General features: G+C 42.5%; 1 protein-coding gene across 1 annotated transcript in view; it reads left to right on the top strand.

The window, feature by feature from the left end:
- The window catches only part of LOC311034334 (pyruvate carboxylase, mitochondrial-like), a 454227-nt gene that overhangs the window by 163380 nt on the left and 276063 nt on the right, over positions 1–14784 (top strand). The gene's annotated exons all lie outside the window — the stretch shown is intronic.

Raw genomic sequence — 14784 nt, 5'->3', positions numbered from 1 at the left:
ATAATGGCATTTTAGTGTTGTAAGTTAAAGTGATTGGCTAAGTGATTTGCTTTTGTTAAAATACGTGTTAAATAGCTCTATATTCTGATAGTACTCATTGCTATAGAGTGTTTGTTCAGTAAAAGGAGTCTCCCATGTCTCTCCAGCTCTTTATTAAAAGTGCTCTCTCCTGATTGCCTTAAACTTTGTCACCTGAAAATGTACTATATTCTGTTTACTAAAGAGCTGGAGAGACCCCTGTGACCAAACAAATGCTCTGTAGCAATGATTACTATCAGAATATAGTAGTAGTAGTAGTACTTTAAACTTTTTAACAAGCAAAAACCTCCCCCAAAAATATCACTTACAGTACCCTACCTTTAAGCTAACTAACTTGACCATCTCCATGCAATTAGCGTGCTATAGTGTCAACCCAATCAATGCAATGGTGGCAATGTTGTATGCTAAGCTAATAATAACTAATATCGTTTTAATTTTAAGCAGCTGGAGTAGATGCGAGTGTTTTGAGTACCTGCCAGGTGAATCATTATTTATGAAGTAATATCCATCCAAAACAGCGAGGGATTTGTTTTAACCCATTGAGACCTGAAGCCGATTCTACATGTCTCCTAAATCTCAACCGTTTTCTGAAAAACGTATGTTTCTATATCAGTGGTTAGTGGTTCTCAATCTTTTTCATGTCAAGGACCCCCAAAATTACATGTTTTTGGCCGTGGACCCCCATCAAAATATTTTGTTCCAGGGACCCCCAGAAGCAAAGATTTGAGTTAAAAATGTTCGCTTTAAAAATATATATATTCAAAGATTTGCACACATTTTCACGATTATTCAAAAATAGCAGATATACAAGCTCATAGCGCGGCACTCGGGGCCGCGCTATGAGCTTGTATATCTGCTATTTTTGAATAGCCAAAGTGTAAAATAATGCTTTTTAGCTCAAATCTAAAAATGACACAGTTCCAGGTCTTAATGGGTTAAAGGAGGGAGAAGTGTGTTGTGTGAGCGTGCGCACACACACACGTGTAGTAAAACAGTTGTCACGTCTCTGTCTGTATCTGGGAGCATCAACAAGGGACCAACGCTCGCCCTCCCTTTGTCTGTCCATCCATCTATCTGCTCACCTATCCATCAATCTCTCTCGCTCTCTCTCTCTCCTCCCCGTGGATCTCTCCATCTGTCACCTGTAACGAATCACTCCATCATGGACAGCCAGCCATCTCTCTTCTCACTGCACTCTCTTCTTATCTGTTTCCCTCATCTTCTTCTGCCCTCCCCCTATTAATTACCTCTTCTCTTTTAGGACCCCCACCCCTTACCTTCCTACTTTCCTTTCATTGCTCACCGGTTCCCAGTGGTGTAAAGTATCTAAGTACATTTACTCAAGTACTGTTCTTAATTACAATTTTCAGGTATTTTTACTTTACTGGAGTATTTTACATTTTTTACATCAGAGGCAAATATTGTACTTTAACTCCGCTACAATTATTTGAAAACTTTAGTTACTAGTTACTTTGTAGATATAAATCCTTATATTATAAGACATACATTAACCACTTTGGCCCTATTTTATACATAGGCTATTTGAAAATAGCGGATCTACAAGCTCACAACGCGACACGCTGTGAGCTTGTAGATCATCTTTAAAAAAAAGTCAAGTAACATTTTGAACACAGGCCTTTTACTTGTAACAGAGTACTTCTACGTTGCAGAATTGGTACTTTTACTTAAGTAAAACATTTGAGTACTTTTTCCACCACTGCCGGTTCCCTCTCTCTTCCTTTTCCTCTCCATTATGTCTTCTTGCCCTCTACCCACTGCTATGCCTCTATCAATCTCTCTCTCTCTCCCTACCCTCCCTCTCTCCTCCTTCATCCCACCATGCCATCACCCCCCCCCCCCCCCCCATCTTAACCCATTGAGACCTGGAACTGTCTCATTTTTTGATTTGAGCTAAAAAGCATTATTTTACACTTTGGGCTATTCAAAAATAGCAGATCTACAAGCTCATAGCGCGGCACCGAGTGCCGCGCTACGAGCTTGTAGATCTGCTATTTTTGAAAAATCGTGAAAATGTGTGAAAATCTTTGAATATATATATTTTTAAAGCGAACATTTTTAACTCAAATCTTTGCTTCTGGGGGTCCCTGGAACAAAATATTTTGATGGGGGTCCGCGGCCAAATACATATCATTTTGGGGGTCCTTGACATGAAAAAGATTGATACACCACTGATATAGAAACATACGTTTTTCAGAAAACTCTGCCTCTTTCTCTTCCTCCTCAGACTCTCTGGTCATCTTACATCAACCTCTACATCTCTTTGCTCATCCGGCTAATAAGAGGATTGTTTTGCACTGCCCCCCACGCCTCCCCCCTCCCCCTCCCCCCTCCCCCTCTCTATCTCTCCCATCCCTCATCCCTCATCCCCCAGACTCTGGGTCTGTTCACCTTCTCTATTGATCCAGTCTTTCTCATCTCTTCTCATCACTAAATCCCTTTCGTGTTGCCCCTCCTCGGTACTACAACGAGTAATAAGACCACGCTGTGCTGGGTTTTTTCACTCCCCTCCCCTCTCCTCTCCTCCCTCCCTCTCAACTCCAAGCCCCCCTGCTGTCATTTGCCTCCTTCTGTTTCATGCTCTTTTTCTTCACCTTCTCCTCTCTCTCCTCCTTGGAACACAAGTGGCATGGATGGCAGGAAGTTGCCCCCCCTCTCCCCCCCCCCTCTCTCTCTCTCTCTCTCTCTACCTTCACCCACTCTCTCTGTCTGTATTGCTTCCTCTGTGTTTGCAGTCCAAATTGTTTAATGGTTAATGGGAAAGTTTTAATTTGTTCATAATTCTACTGTACCCCAACACACACGCACGCACGCACGCACGCACGCACGCACGCACGCACGCACGCACGCACGCACGCACGCACGCACACACACACACACACACACACACACACACACACACACACACACACACTCACACACACACACACACACACACACACACACACACACACACACACACACACACACACACACACACTCCTTAAAACAAGGAGGAGAGGAACATGGAACATGTATGTATTGACAAACCCTCCTTCCAGATTTCATCACTCGGCTCCATTCCCAATTCGTTACAGTTTGTTCATAATTCTTGTATACAGTAAATCTCTCACAGCGTGTAGTCATGCACCCCCCCCGTCCCCCAAACACGCCTTTCTTTCTCCATTTTGTGTGTCTCATGCACCCTCATTCAATGTACCCAACCGCCTCAAATCTCTCTCTCTCTCTTTCGCGCTCTCTCTCTCTCTCTCGCTCTCTGCCCCCTTGTGGGCCTATATCCCACTTGTTTGTTTCTGTTATTGGAACACATCTGCATGCCTCAGTCTATGTATTAATAATGGGGTTTTACATTGTGTGTGTGTGTGTGTGTGTGTGTGTGTGTGTGTGTGTGTGTGTGTGTGTGTGTGTGTGTGTGTGTGTGTGTGTGTGTGTGTGTGTGTGTGTGTGTGTGTGTGTGTGTGTGTGTGTGTGTGTGTGTGTGTGTGTGTGTGTCTGTGTGTGTGTGTGCGAGACAAATCTACATTTCTTGTGTGCGCGCATGTGTCTCACACTATTATTCCCACCCCCTTCATCCCGTTTTCCCATGAACAATTTTGTGTGAAAATAGGTTGGGTCCTAATTAGGGTGTGTGTGTGTGTCTTACTCTGCACCACATTATAAGCTCCTCCATTGGCATGCTGCAAAATAAAAAAAAATATCCTCACCCTGCCTTTGCTAATGGCTGCCGGCAACCATGACTCCACAGCTCTCTCCTCTGGTGCAGTCCGTGACCTTTTCCCACAGCTCGACTACTGTACTGGTGAACGAGAAATGATGTTGTTTCTATTTCAATAAATTGCCTGGGGAGGTTGGTGAAAACATCTTCTTGATGTGACATTTCGCCTGCCTCCTGGGTTGGTATCTATTTTCCCACTAAACAAGGGCAAGGGCATTTTAATGTCTGGTTTCCATGGTGAATTCCATACTGTATAGTTCAGCCTCATTTACAGGTTGGTTTCTTAACACATTTAGACCTGAGGCCGATTCTAAAAACGCCTTCTAAAACCTAACTTAAGTTTTCTGAAAACCTTCAAATTCTTACTCAAAAAATGAATAAAACATTATTTTGCTTTATGTATAGCAACAACTAATGAGACACAGAGGTGGCGCCCGGATTGAAAGATATAACAACATATAGGTTACAACAGGTCTAAATGGGTTGTTAATGCAGTGGTTCTCAACCTTTTCAGGCCGCGACCCCCCTAAAGAATCATATTTGAACCGGGGACCCCCCAAAATAATCATATTTGAACCGGGGACCCCCCTAAAGAATCATATTTGAACTGGGAACTATTAGACCCTGTCTTGTTTCATTGTAAGTGGCCATGGATATAAGCATGACAATGCGGAACTAGGTGTCCCGAATAGGAAAATAATGGATTTCTTCACCTCTACCTTATCTGTTATTTTCCCCTATATCAGGATATTGCTTACATATTCCATCTCTTGACATGACGTATTTGCTAAAGAACATGCACCTCAAAGATAGCGCTCCACTTGAGCGCTGTGACAAGGAAAGCCAAACGGAGTCATTGGGAATTGATCCGCCATCTGCATGCGGCTCGGCTTCAGCGCCAACCTCATTCGGAATGAGATTAATCAGCTTCACCGCCATCCTCGCTCTGAATGAGGTTAATCAGATTATCTGTGACGGTGGAGCAAGCAATCAAAATGTTTTACCCGTTACTGCTAGCTTCAAGTTAACTGATGAGCAATTCTAAGGAGAAAAAAAAAACTTCCAGGTGCCAGAGGGATTCGGCGAAAATGTTCAATGTCAAATATCTTTAATTGAATCAGTTTTTCAATTTAACTTAATGAAATTCAGCACTGGTTTCATTCTTGTATTTTTAAGCCATACGGCTCCTTCATGGGTCATGGTTCAATGCCTCATGCACGCAATATCGAAACGGCCCCCAAATAAGACATAAACTCGATTTCATAGTTAATGTTGTTGGAATGAGTTTATTTAATTATTTTCACTGTGAATTTTTTGTGGGACAAATTGGTACTGACAGGTGAGACGTGGTCAGCACGTATTACATTAGAATATAGAACAGACAGACAAGTTTCCTTTTAAGAAGGAGGAAGGACAGATGTTTTGCTCTGAAGGATGAACCAGAGATAAGCTATCAAAAAAGAGATGAGAAGGTGTGTGAGAGAGAGAGAGAGAAGAGCGAGAGAGGAGAGGGAGAGACACCGAGGTCTATGGGTCACACTGTTAACTAGTGTAACATAAAAAATGACCCCTTGACCACACACACACACACACACATACACACACACACACACACACACACACACACACACACACACACACACACACACACACACACACACACACACACACACACACACACACACACACACACACACACACACACTTGCTTCAGGTGTAATCTCCAGTGTAGATGTGTAGCAACCTTTGACCTTGAAGAGGCCATGCATGGGAAAGTCTTGAACGTGATCAGACTTTAAAAAGACACTGGTGTGTGTGTGTGTGTGTGTGTGTGTGTGTGTGTGTGTGTGTGTGTGTGTGTGTGTGTGTGTGTGTGTGTGTGTGTGTGTGTGTGTGTGTGTGTGTGTGTGTGTGTGTGTGTGTGTGTGTGTGTGCTAGTTCTCAGTGTGTATTTCGGTGTTGTGCTGTAGCAGTGTGTTCATGTCTGTCTGTATAAGTGTTTGCATTTGTGTGAGAGAATCTTTGTATCACTACGAGATTGGTGTGTGTGTGTGGTCTTTGTGTAGAAGTAATCGGATGCTTATCTTACTTGTGCTCTATTCAAATTTTTCTGGGCTTCTGCAGAATGTTTCTCCATTCCCTTCTTTATCATTCTATCTATCTCAGTCTTTCAATCTATTTCTCTCACACACACACGTCACGCACGCACACACACACACACACACACACACACACACACACACACACACACACACACACACACACACACACACACACACACACACACACACACACACACACACACACACACTGTGCCACGGTAATTAAATGAATGCAGTATCTTCTGGAAGTGACAGTTCTCTGCTTTTTCATTAGTACACCATGCCTGCTACTCTCACTGCTTCAATATTTTCCTCCCTCCTCACTCTCTCTCACACTCTCTCTTTCTCTCACACACTCTGTCTCTCTCTGTCTCTCTCTGTCTCTCTCTCTCTCTCCCTTCGAACCACCCACCAACCCACGCTTTCCCTCTGTTCCTTCAAACAGCATATCTAATAACCTCAGATCTAAAGTACTTCAACTGCAACTGTAACGGCAAGTCTTAGATGAGATATTTGACTTTTATGACGCTCTGTGTCCCTGATTGTGTTTGTATAATTGTCAGCATACACGCTTACATAGACCACTTGTTTCTGACGAGCTGCTGTGTGCAGTAACTCATTTACATTCACTCGTTGGGACATTTAGTGGATTCTCCCACCCAGAGCGACCCTCTAACTACAGAAGTACGGTAGTGTATGGATGGCTGCAATCGCTGCATCCTTAGTCCATAGTAAGGAGTGGCATTGATCAAAGATATGATGAAGTGGAATAATAAGTGGAAGGTACAAAGTAACGGTGCAGACAAAAGGAAAAAATAAAGTTGTGTTTTTTTGTTGTTGTTTTTTTCAAGATTTGTACTCAAAGAAGAAGCAGTGAACTTGAGCAGGGCATTTGGCCAGTTAACCCGTTTAAGACCTGAGGCCAATTTTACAAAATTATGTCTTCTAAATCCTAACGATTTTCTGAAAAACCTACGGTATGTTGCTATAATATCAGTGGTTCTCCACGTCAATTTTTCCATGTCAATGACCCCCAAAATGTTATGTACAGTATTTGGCCGTGGACCCCATCTCAAAAATATGTTGTTCCAGGGACCCCCAGAAGTAAAGATTTGAGTAAAAGAAAATCACAGAGCACAGCTATAAAGCAAGGACAAAATGTATTATTATGTATCACTGTTTATTTTTTGATAATACTGTAGCTTCTCTGGTCTTGAGGATCAGATAAAGAGGAATATATATATATATATATATATGTACACACACACACACACACACACACACACACACACACACACACACACACACACACACACACACACACACACACACACACACAGTATATGTACCTGCAGTCTGCTTCACATTTTCCCCTTGTTGTACTATGTTGTTATTTTTCTTATTATCACATTCTCTTGACCTCCCCGCACACATTCTCTCTCTCTCCCCCTTCTCGCTCTTGTCTTAATACTACTCCATGTAATGGGTGGCCTATTCTCCTCTCCCTCTCACTCTCTCTCTCTGTCTCTCTCTGTGTCTCCTGCCGTCCTATCTCTGGCTGTGCTTTTCCATTACCCTCAGTATATAATGGGTGTCTAACCCTCTCTCCTCTCCTCTCTGGTTATTTCCATCTAGCTTTGTCACTTCTCCTCCCTGCCTCCATTTCTTAAAAGCTGTGTGTGTGTGCGTGTGTGTGCGTGCGTGAGAGAGAGAGAGAGAGAGAGAGATACATTGTTGTTATCTCTCTATGTGGTCTGGTGTCACTGTACAGTACTGTACTTAAGTATTTCCTTTTTGTATTTTCTTACTTAACTTGAGTATTTCCAATTTTCTGTACTCTATACTTCTACTCCACTACATCTCAGAGGCAAATATTGTTCTTTTTACTTTTTACTACAATTATTTGAAAACTTTAGTGACTTTGATTATTATTACAAATATACATTAACCACGTCAGCCCTATATACATTTCGGCCATTTGAAAATAGCCGATCTACAAGCTCACAATGCGTCGCATCAGCTTATAGATATGCTGTTTTCAAAAGATTTTTATACATTTTAAAACTTTTAAAGCTGCATAATGACTACTTTCTACTGTTGTTACTTTAAGTACATATTGATACCAATACCTTTTGTATTTTGAATTCCAGACTTTTACTTGTAACAGAGTATTTCTACTTTGGAGTATTGACACTTTTACGTAAAAAAAAAAAAGCCTTTTTCCACCACTGTCTGCATGTGTGCTGGTATGCTTGTGCACACGTGTGTGCAAGGTGTGAGGCCTCACAAGGTGTGCATGTTTTGTCTGTCTGGGAACAGGTGTGTGTGTGTGTGTGTGTGTGTTGATGTTTAGTTGTATAATAGCTTGTCTCCAGGTGTATCTAACCCACAGCCATGGGAGGCGGCTGTGATTGGGGGGGTTAGCCTCTGCCTGCCCGTGTCCCTTCACTTTACTCATTCATCATTCCCTTGTTTTTATTTTCACTCTATCTCTCCGTTTCTATCCTCCTTCCTTCCACCCGACCCCCTCCTCTCCACCTTTTCATATTTCCCCCCCTTAACGCTGTTTCTGCCACATGTAATCTCTCTCTCTCTCTCTCTCTCTCTCTCTCTCTCTCTCTCTCTCTCTCTCTCTCTCTCTCTCTCTCCTCTCACCCCCTCAACCTAATCTCATTTTTCCATTATGTATCTTCCTCTCTCCTTCTCTCAATCCGATCGTTTTGATTTGTTTTGGCAGGTTTCACCCCCCCCTCTTCCCCCTCCATTTCAGTTATTTTCACCTTCACGTTTCCCCATCTCTCTTTCACCCTCTCTCTCTCTTTCTCCATCCATCCTTCCATCCAGTCTCTCCATGGACATTTTTCACTTACCGCTGCCTCTCGGCGTCCTCTTCCTCTCCAGCCTTTAACTGATTTCTAAATGTGATTCCGTGTCCCTGCTCTCATCTTTCCTCCATATAAATACACCTGGTCCCTGATTCCTCAGTCTTCTTCTTCTTGCTCTCCTCCTCCCTCGTGTTTCTCTCTCTCTCTGTCCGGTCTGTCTATCTGTCTACCGATAAGCGATAACCCATAACCAGTGGTGGGAAAAGTACTCGAACTGCTTAAGTAAAAGTATCAATACTGCAACGTAGAAATACTATGTGTATATACTGTGTTACAATTAAAAGTCTGGAATTTCAAAGTGTACTTGAGTAAAAGTACAGAAGTATTGATATCAAAATGTACTTACCAAAACTTCTGTCACACTTATCTCCTCCCCCTTCTTTTCCCCTCGCCAGCCCACCCCATCTCTCACCTGTCTCTCTCTCTCCCTGCTAGTGGGGGCTAGTCTGGTCCTCGTTTATCAAGGAAGCATTCGGCCCCAATCTTAAAATAAGCATGCACTGATTTTCTGTAGATAACTTATTTAACTCATTCTCTGCCAGGTATTAATTCATTAATTCATCCGCTGCTGCCAGAGTGTTTTACCTTATTTTGACGACCCGCTGAGAGCCAAGGAAGCCACGTTGTGGACACGGATGTAAACAAAGGCTGTCCGGGGGGAGGGGGAGTGTCTCGTCTATCCACCGGTACAAAAACATTTTTACCGCGATCGTCCATTCTGTTGTTATCTGCAGTTGAATATGGCTTGTTTTCATCAGAAAAAGAAGAAATCAGAGCTACAGTAGATGTGCTTTTTTCCCTACATCTCATAACATAGGAGTGGATGGAAGTGAATCTTTTTCGGATGACGTCATGTCCGTCCATTCCTCCTTCTCTCTTTTTAATTGACGGAGATCTCCGAGAATTACTGATTTAGAACAAGGGGCAAGGCTGAGATATTTACTATGAGGCCAACCCGGATGTTTAGTAAATGTCCAGCCGATGGGTTTTTACCAACTTTCAGACTCGATTTTCTTACTGTAATAAAAATTGTCATAAATTCTATATGCTTCCAGTCGCTAGTTTAAAGTCTCCTTTCAATCATCAGGATATGCGTTTTGCTAAATTATGGTTCTATTTATTATAAAATTGACGATAAAGTAGGCTATTCTCTAGGAGGGGCGGGATGATTTGATTGACACGCTACACAACCAATAGCATTCATTCCCCGCCCCCCGCTCTTGATTGACAAGTTACCCAACCAATAATGGTCTGAACTCATTCTGACGCGTAGTGAAAGATGGCGGATCTACAGTCTGCAGCAAAGGATTCATTTTCGGTCTGTAGAAAGCAGCGGAGGGGGTTTGTCCATCTCATTTATACAGTCTATGATTTAGAAGGCATCTGTAGAATCGGCCTCAGGTCTTAATGGGTTAGAAATAAGACGGTGATTCATTAAGGCAGAGCTCCGCAGGCAGGTCATTCCACAGTGGAGTGTGCCCTGTGACAGCAAAGGTGTCACAGGGCACACTTTGTCTTCAGCCTCGGCGAGCAGGTTCCTGCCTGAGGACCTCAGGCTGCCGCGCACATGCTCATAAGGGGTTAATAGCTCAAAAAATGTAATTAGGGACCAGGCCATGAAGTGCCTATTAAAAGTAAAATATTAAAATCAATCCTAAAACAGACAGGCAAGCAGTGGAGGGAATTTAAACGAGGGGCCGGTATGTTCTCTTCTCATGGTTTTAGTTTGATGTTTGCCAGGGGCGTAGCTACCGTGGCGCAGCCAAGGGCCAGCTCCGAATTCATGTGTAAGTGCTCTTTTAGAGTGGTTTTGGAGGAGAGTCTGGATTCACACTTAAAGCTAGCACCTGCGGGCCCGCCAACAGCTCTGGTGTAGAGGGTAGGCCAATAACGTGGAGGAAGTCAGAAGAGGCGAGGATACCATGTGCTCCCCCGACTGTGCTGAGCTGCTGCTGCTGCTGCTGCTGCTGCTTCTGCTGCTGCTCTGTTCGCAATCGTGGCAGGTGTGTCGTTCATCTCTCGACCTCGCAACTACTTAGTATGCCGCTGTCCTCTTTGGTTTGACCGAAATGCGCAGTTTGGGCTGTTTTCTATGTGTTCTGTTCCGTCTCAAGTTTCGTTTCCTTTCTTTTCTAAAATTAAGGAAACCCAGAGAACCGATAATTCTGTCTATAAAAGGCCAAAGCTCCCTAAATGTAGGGCTAATGTTCCAATCACTATTTTATTTGTGACCATGTGTTATGCAAGCATAATGAATTGACCTAGCTAGCTATGTTTAAACATCATATCAAGCGTTTTTTTTAATGGATTTCCACATTGGAATGAATTAGTCAACCGCGTCGGGGCCCACTGTTGGCTTGTTACGCCACTGGTGTCTGCAGTTGACAGTTGTACGTCACGCTTCACAACTTAGCATGTCAGAAAAGGAACATCTTTTGCATTATTATTTCATATAAAAAAAACAGATTTTTTTTTATTAACAGTATATACATATGGTGAATATGAAGACCTTTTTAACATAATGACACGCTTAGAACTTGCATACAAAACGAAACCTGTCACAGAGCATGCAGGCAGTGCACCGGGCATCCCCTCCACATCACTGTTAACCCATTCAATCCGGGAACGCATCTGTGTCATTTTAGATTTCTTTGGCTGTTCAAAAATAGCAAGATTTGTCCGGTCCGTGGACAAATAAATATAATTTTGGGTGGTCCTTGACATGAACCACTGATATTATAGCAACATAAGTTTTTTTTCCCCCTAAATGTTGGGATTTAGAAGACATTTGTAGAAACCCCAAAAGAAGCAAAGTGTTCACTTTAAAAAACATATATTCAAAGATTTGCTCAAATCTTCAAGATGTAAAGAGAAAAAGAAAATAGCAGATCTACAAGCTCGTAGTGCAGCACTCGGTGCAGCGCTACGAGCTTGTAGATCTGCTATTTTCTTTTTGGCTATTTTTGAATAGCCAAAGACTAAATTGACACGGATGCGTTACTTCCCGGATTGAATGGGTTAAAAGTGTTGAAGGGACGAAAGCCCATAGAACTTGCAGTATTCATAGTTACCTAATGATTTATGAGATAACCGTCAAGTGTGATGAGAAAATTCAGCTTTAAAACGGTCTAGGGCTGTCCCTTTGAAAAGTAATATAATCCCATAATTCTCTTTTAGATCGTTTCCATCGCTTTAAGAGATGGAATTAACTTCTACTCTGATAGGACGGGCAGATGGAAGGATGGATGGAGTTATTAGGGAAAATATTAATATCCAGTGAAAGTGAAGTGTTGACAATTTATTGCAGAAGATTCAGGCAGTGTCATATGGGACACCTCTTATACCCCCCATTCCAAAATATTTCATTCCAGGGACCCCCCCTCCCCCTCCCCCCCAGAAGCAAAGATTTGAGTTACAAATGTTTGCTTTAAAAATATATTTATATTCAAAGATTTGCACAAACTATCAAAATTTTTCCATAAAAAAAGCATATCTACAAGCACAATCTATGAGCTTGTATATCTGCTATTTTTTAATAGCCAAAGTATTCAATAATGGTTAAAGTGGTTACACACACATGCTTTCCCAGTATGAATGAGTTAAGTTAAGAGCGTCCATACTAAGACGTACAGGCTTGTTACACGTATGGACATCAATGGTATCGGCTGGATCAGCCAAAAGAGAACAGTGTAGTGGAAATAGACTTTGGAGCAGTTGTTGAATGGCAGCAAACAGGAGCTGTGAAAAGACCCCTGCTGTGAAGCTAACATTCTATGGTCCAAATACAAATAGATACATGAAGAACAGATTGGCATTCTAAAATGACCATTTACAGATTGATGGATAATTGGTGAGAGCGAGACGGACGGACGGACGGATAGATATATACAGTAATACGAGGAGGGCTCATGTTGCGTTGTCGTGTGACAGATGGAAAGTCCTCAGCCCACACCAGAAAACCAGAGCCTCTCTGTGCCCAGCATAACTTCTTGTACTGAATGGACGCCTACACAAACTTGGCCTCTTTCACGGTTGGCAGGCTAAGGCTGTTCCTTTGTGGTCTTGGAGGAACACACCATTCACCGGGGATTTAGCATCGATGCGGCCGCACCATTCAACAGTGATTTAGCATCAGAGCGGCCACAACATTCGCTAGGGAATTGGCATCAAACTGGCTACACCGTTCGCCAGGGATTTGCTATCCAAACAGCCACGTAGAGCAGTTTCACAGATGTAGTGTGTCATAGATTCAAGAGTATTTGTCCTGTACTTATAGGCACTAGCAGTCACTGTGGCATTGAGAAGCCTCCTCAACAGTGTAAAGATGAGATATAAAAAATAAGGCAAGGCACATAAGACAAACGGTAAATATAAAGACACACATTGTAGTGTTGTTGCCAGAAGCACTTTACAGTGTTTTTTTCCGAAGCACTGGGCTTTTCTCCCTTGATCTCTCCATTTTAACGAAACCCTCCCATTTTCTCTAGACTGGTGTCTTTTTTGTCTACTTCAACCTCACATCCACATCTACCTTTCATCTAGTTACATTAGTAACATGTTTTCCTCTCCTCTCATTTCTCCACTTGTCATCTTTCTTTCTCTCTCTCTCTCTCTCTCTCTCTCTCTCTCTCTCTCTCTCTTTCTCTCCATACTTATTGACTTATGTCAAAGTACTGGTGGTGTATAGAAGTGGTTCTCAAACGTTTTCATGTCAAGGACCCCCAAAATGATATGTATTTAGCTGCGGACCCCCGTCTGAAACCTCCAGAAGCAAATGTTCACTTAAGTTTTTTTATAATTATATATATAAATATAGAGAGAGAGAGAATCTTCGGCTTCCGAAGTCCCATAGGACCATTGGATCAGCGCCTCTGGTTTCCCACTGAGCAGCGCCTCTTATGACTGTAGAGTCCAATACGGGAGTGGCAGTCCTTCTGACACTGCTCACGTATGAAGGAAGGTAGCAGGTCTTTCAGACTGGTTTGCAGTGCTTCTGTGGGCCCTCTTCTCATCCCACTGAAGCAACAGGTGTTCTTCAAACCTCTGTAGGCCCTTCTGGGTTTCAAGCCTCCCAGGTGTCTCTGTTTTTTTGCTGAGTCTTCCCATGTGGTTCTGTCGATTTTTGTAGCCTTTTGAGGTCTCGCTTGCCTTTGCTTGTCACGCTTGTCTCGCTTGGTCTTTGTATCGTGGTTGTGGCCGCCCTCGTGGCCTCTTTCCCGAAGCGAGCTCTCCATAGAGGAGGTCTTTAGGGATTCTGCCGTCCTCCATTCGGCACACATGACCCAGCCAGCGAAGGCGTCTCTCTGTTTAATGAGTGCGTACGTGGATGGTACTTTTGCACGGGCCAGAACATCCTTGTTGGGCACCTTGTCTTCCCAAGAGATGCAGCGTACTGTATTTGCCGAAGACAGTGCATATGGAAGTCCTATCCTAGTCATGAAGTCTCCTTTCCCCCACTTTGAGAACAATGGTGTATAATAAGCAGTGGTGGAAAGTAACTAAGTACATTTACTTAAGTACTATACTTAAGTACAATTTTGAGGTATTTGTACTTTACTTGAGTATTTCCAATTTCCAATACTTTTACTTCTACTCCACTACATCTCAGAGACAAATATTGTACTTTTACTCCACTACATTTACTTGAAAACTTTAGTTACTAGTTACTTTTCAGATATAAACTGTGATATAATGAAACATACATTAACCACTTTAACCCTATTTCATACACAGGCTATTTGAAAATAGCAGATCTACAAGCTCACAACGTGTCGCATCGCGACGCGTTGTGAGCTTGTAGATCTGCTATTTTCAAATATTTAGTACTTTTACTTTTTGTACTTTAAGTACATTTTGATGCCAATACTTTTGTACTTTTACTCAGGTACGTTTTTTATTCTGGACTTTTACTTGTAACAGAGTATTTTTATATTGTAGTATTGATACTTTTACTTAACTCATTCACTGCCAGAATTATTTCTGGCCTGTTTGAACACCGCCAAGATTTTTCATTGAAAAAAAAAAG

The sequence above is a fragment of the Gymnoscopelus microlampas genome (genome assembly GCF_963454915.1).
Source record: "Gymnoscopelus microlampas genome assembly, chromosome: 19".
Classification (NCBI taxonomy): Eukaryota; Metazoa; Chordata; class Actinopteri; order Myctophiformes; family Myctophidae; genus Gymnoscopelus; species Gymnoscopelus microlampas.
The sequence above is the reverse complement of the archived record's forward strand: the minus strand, read 5'-3'. Positions and strand labels throughout refer to the sequence as shown.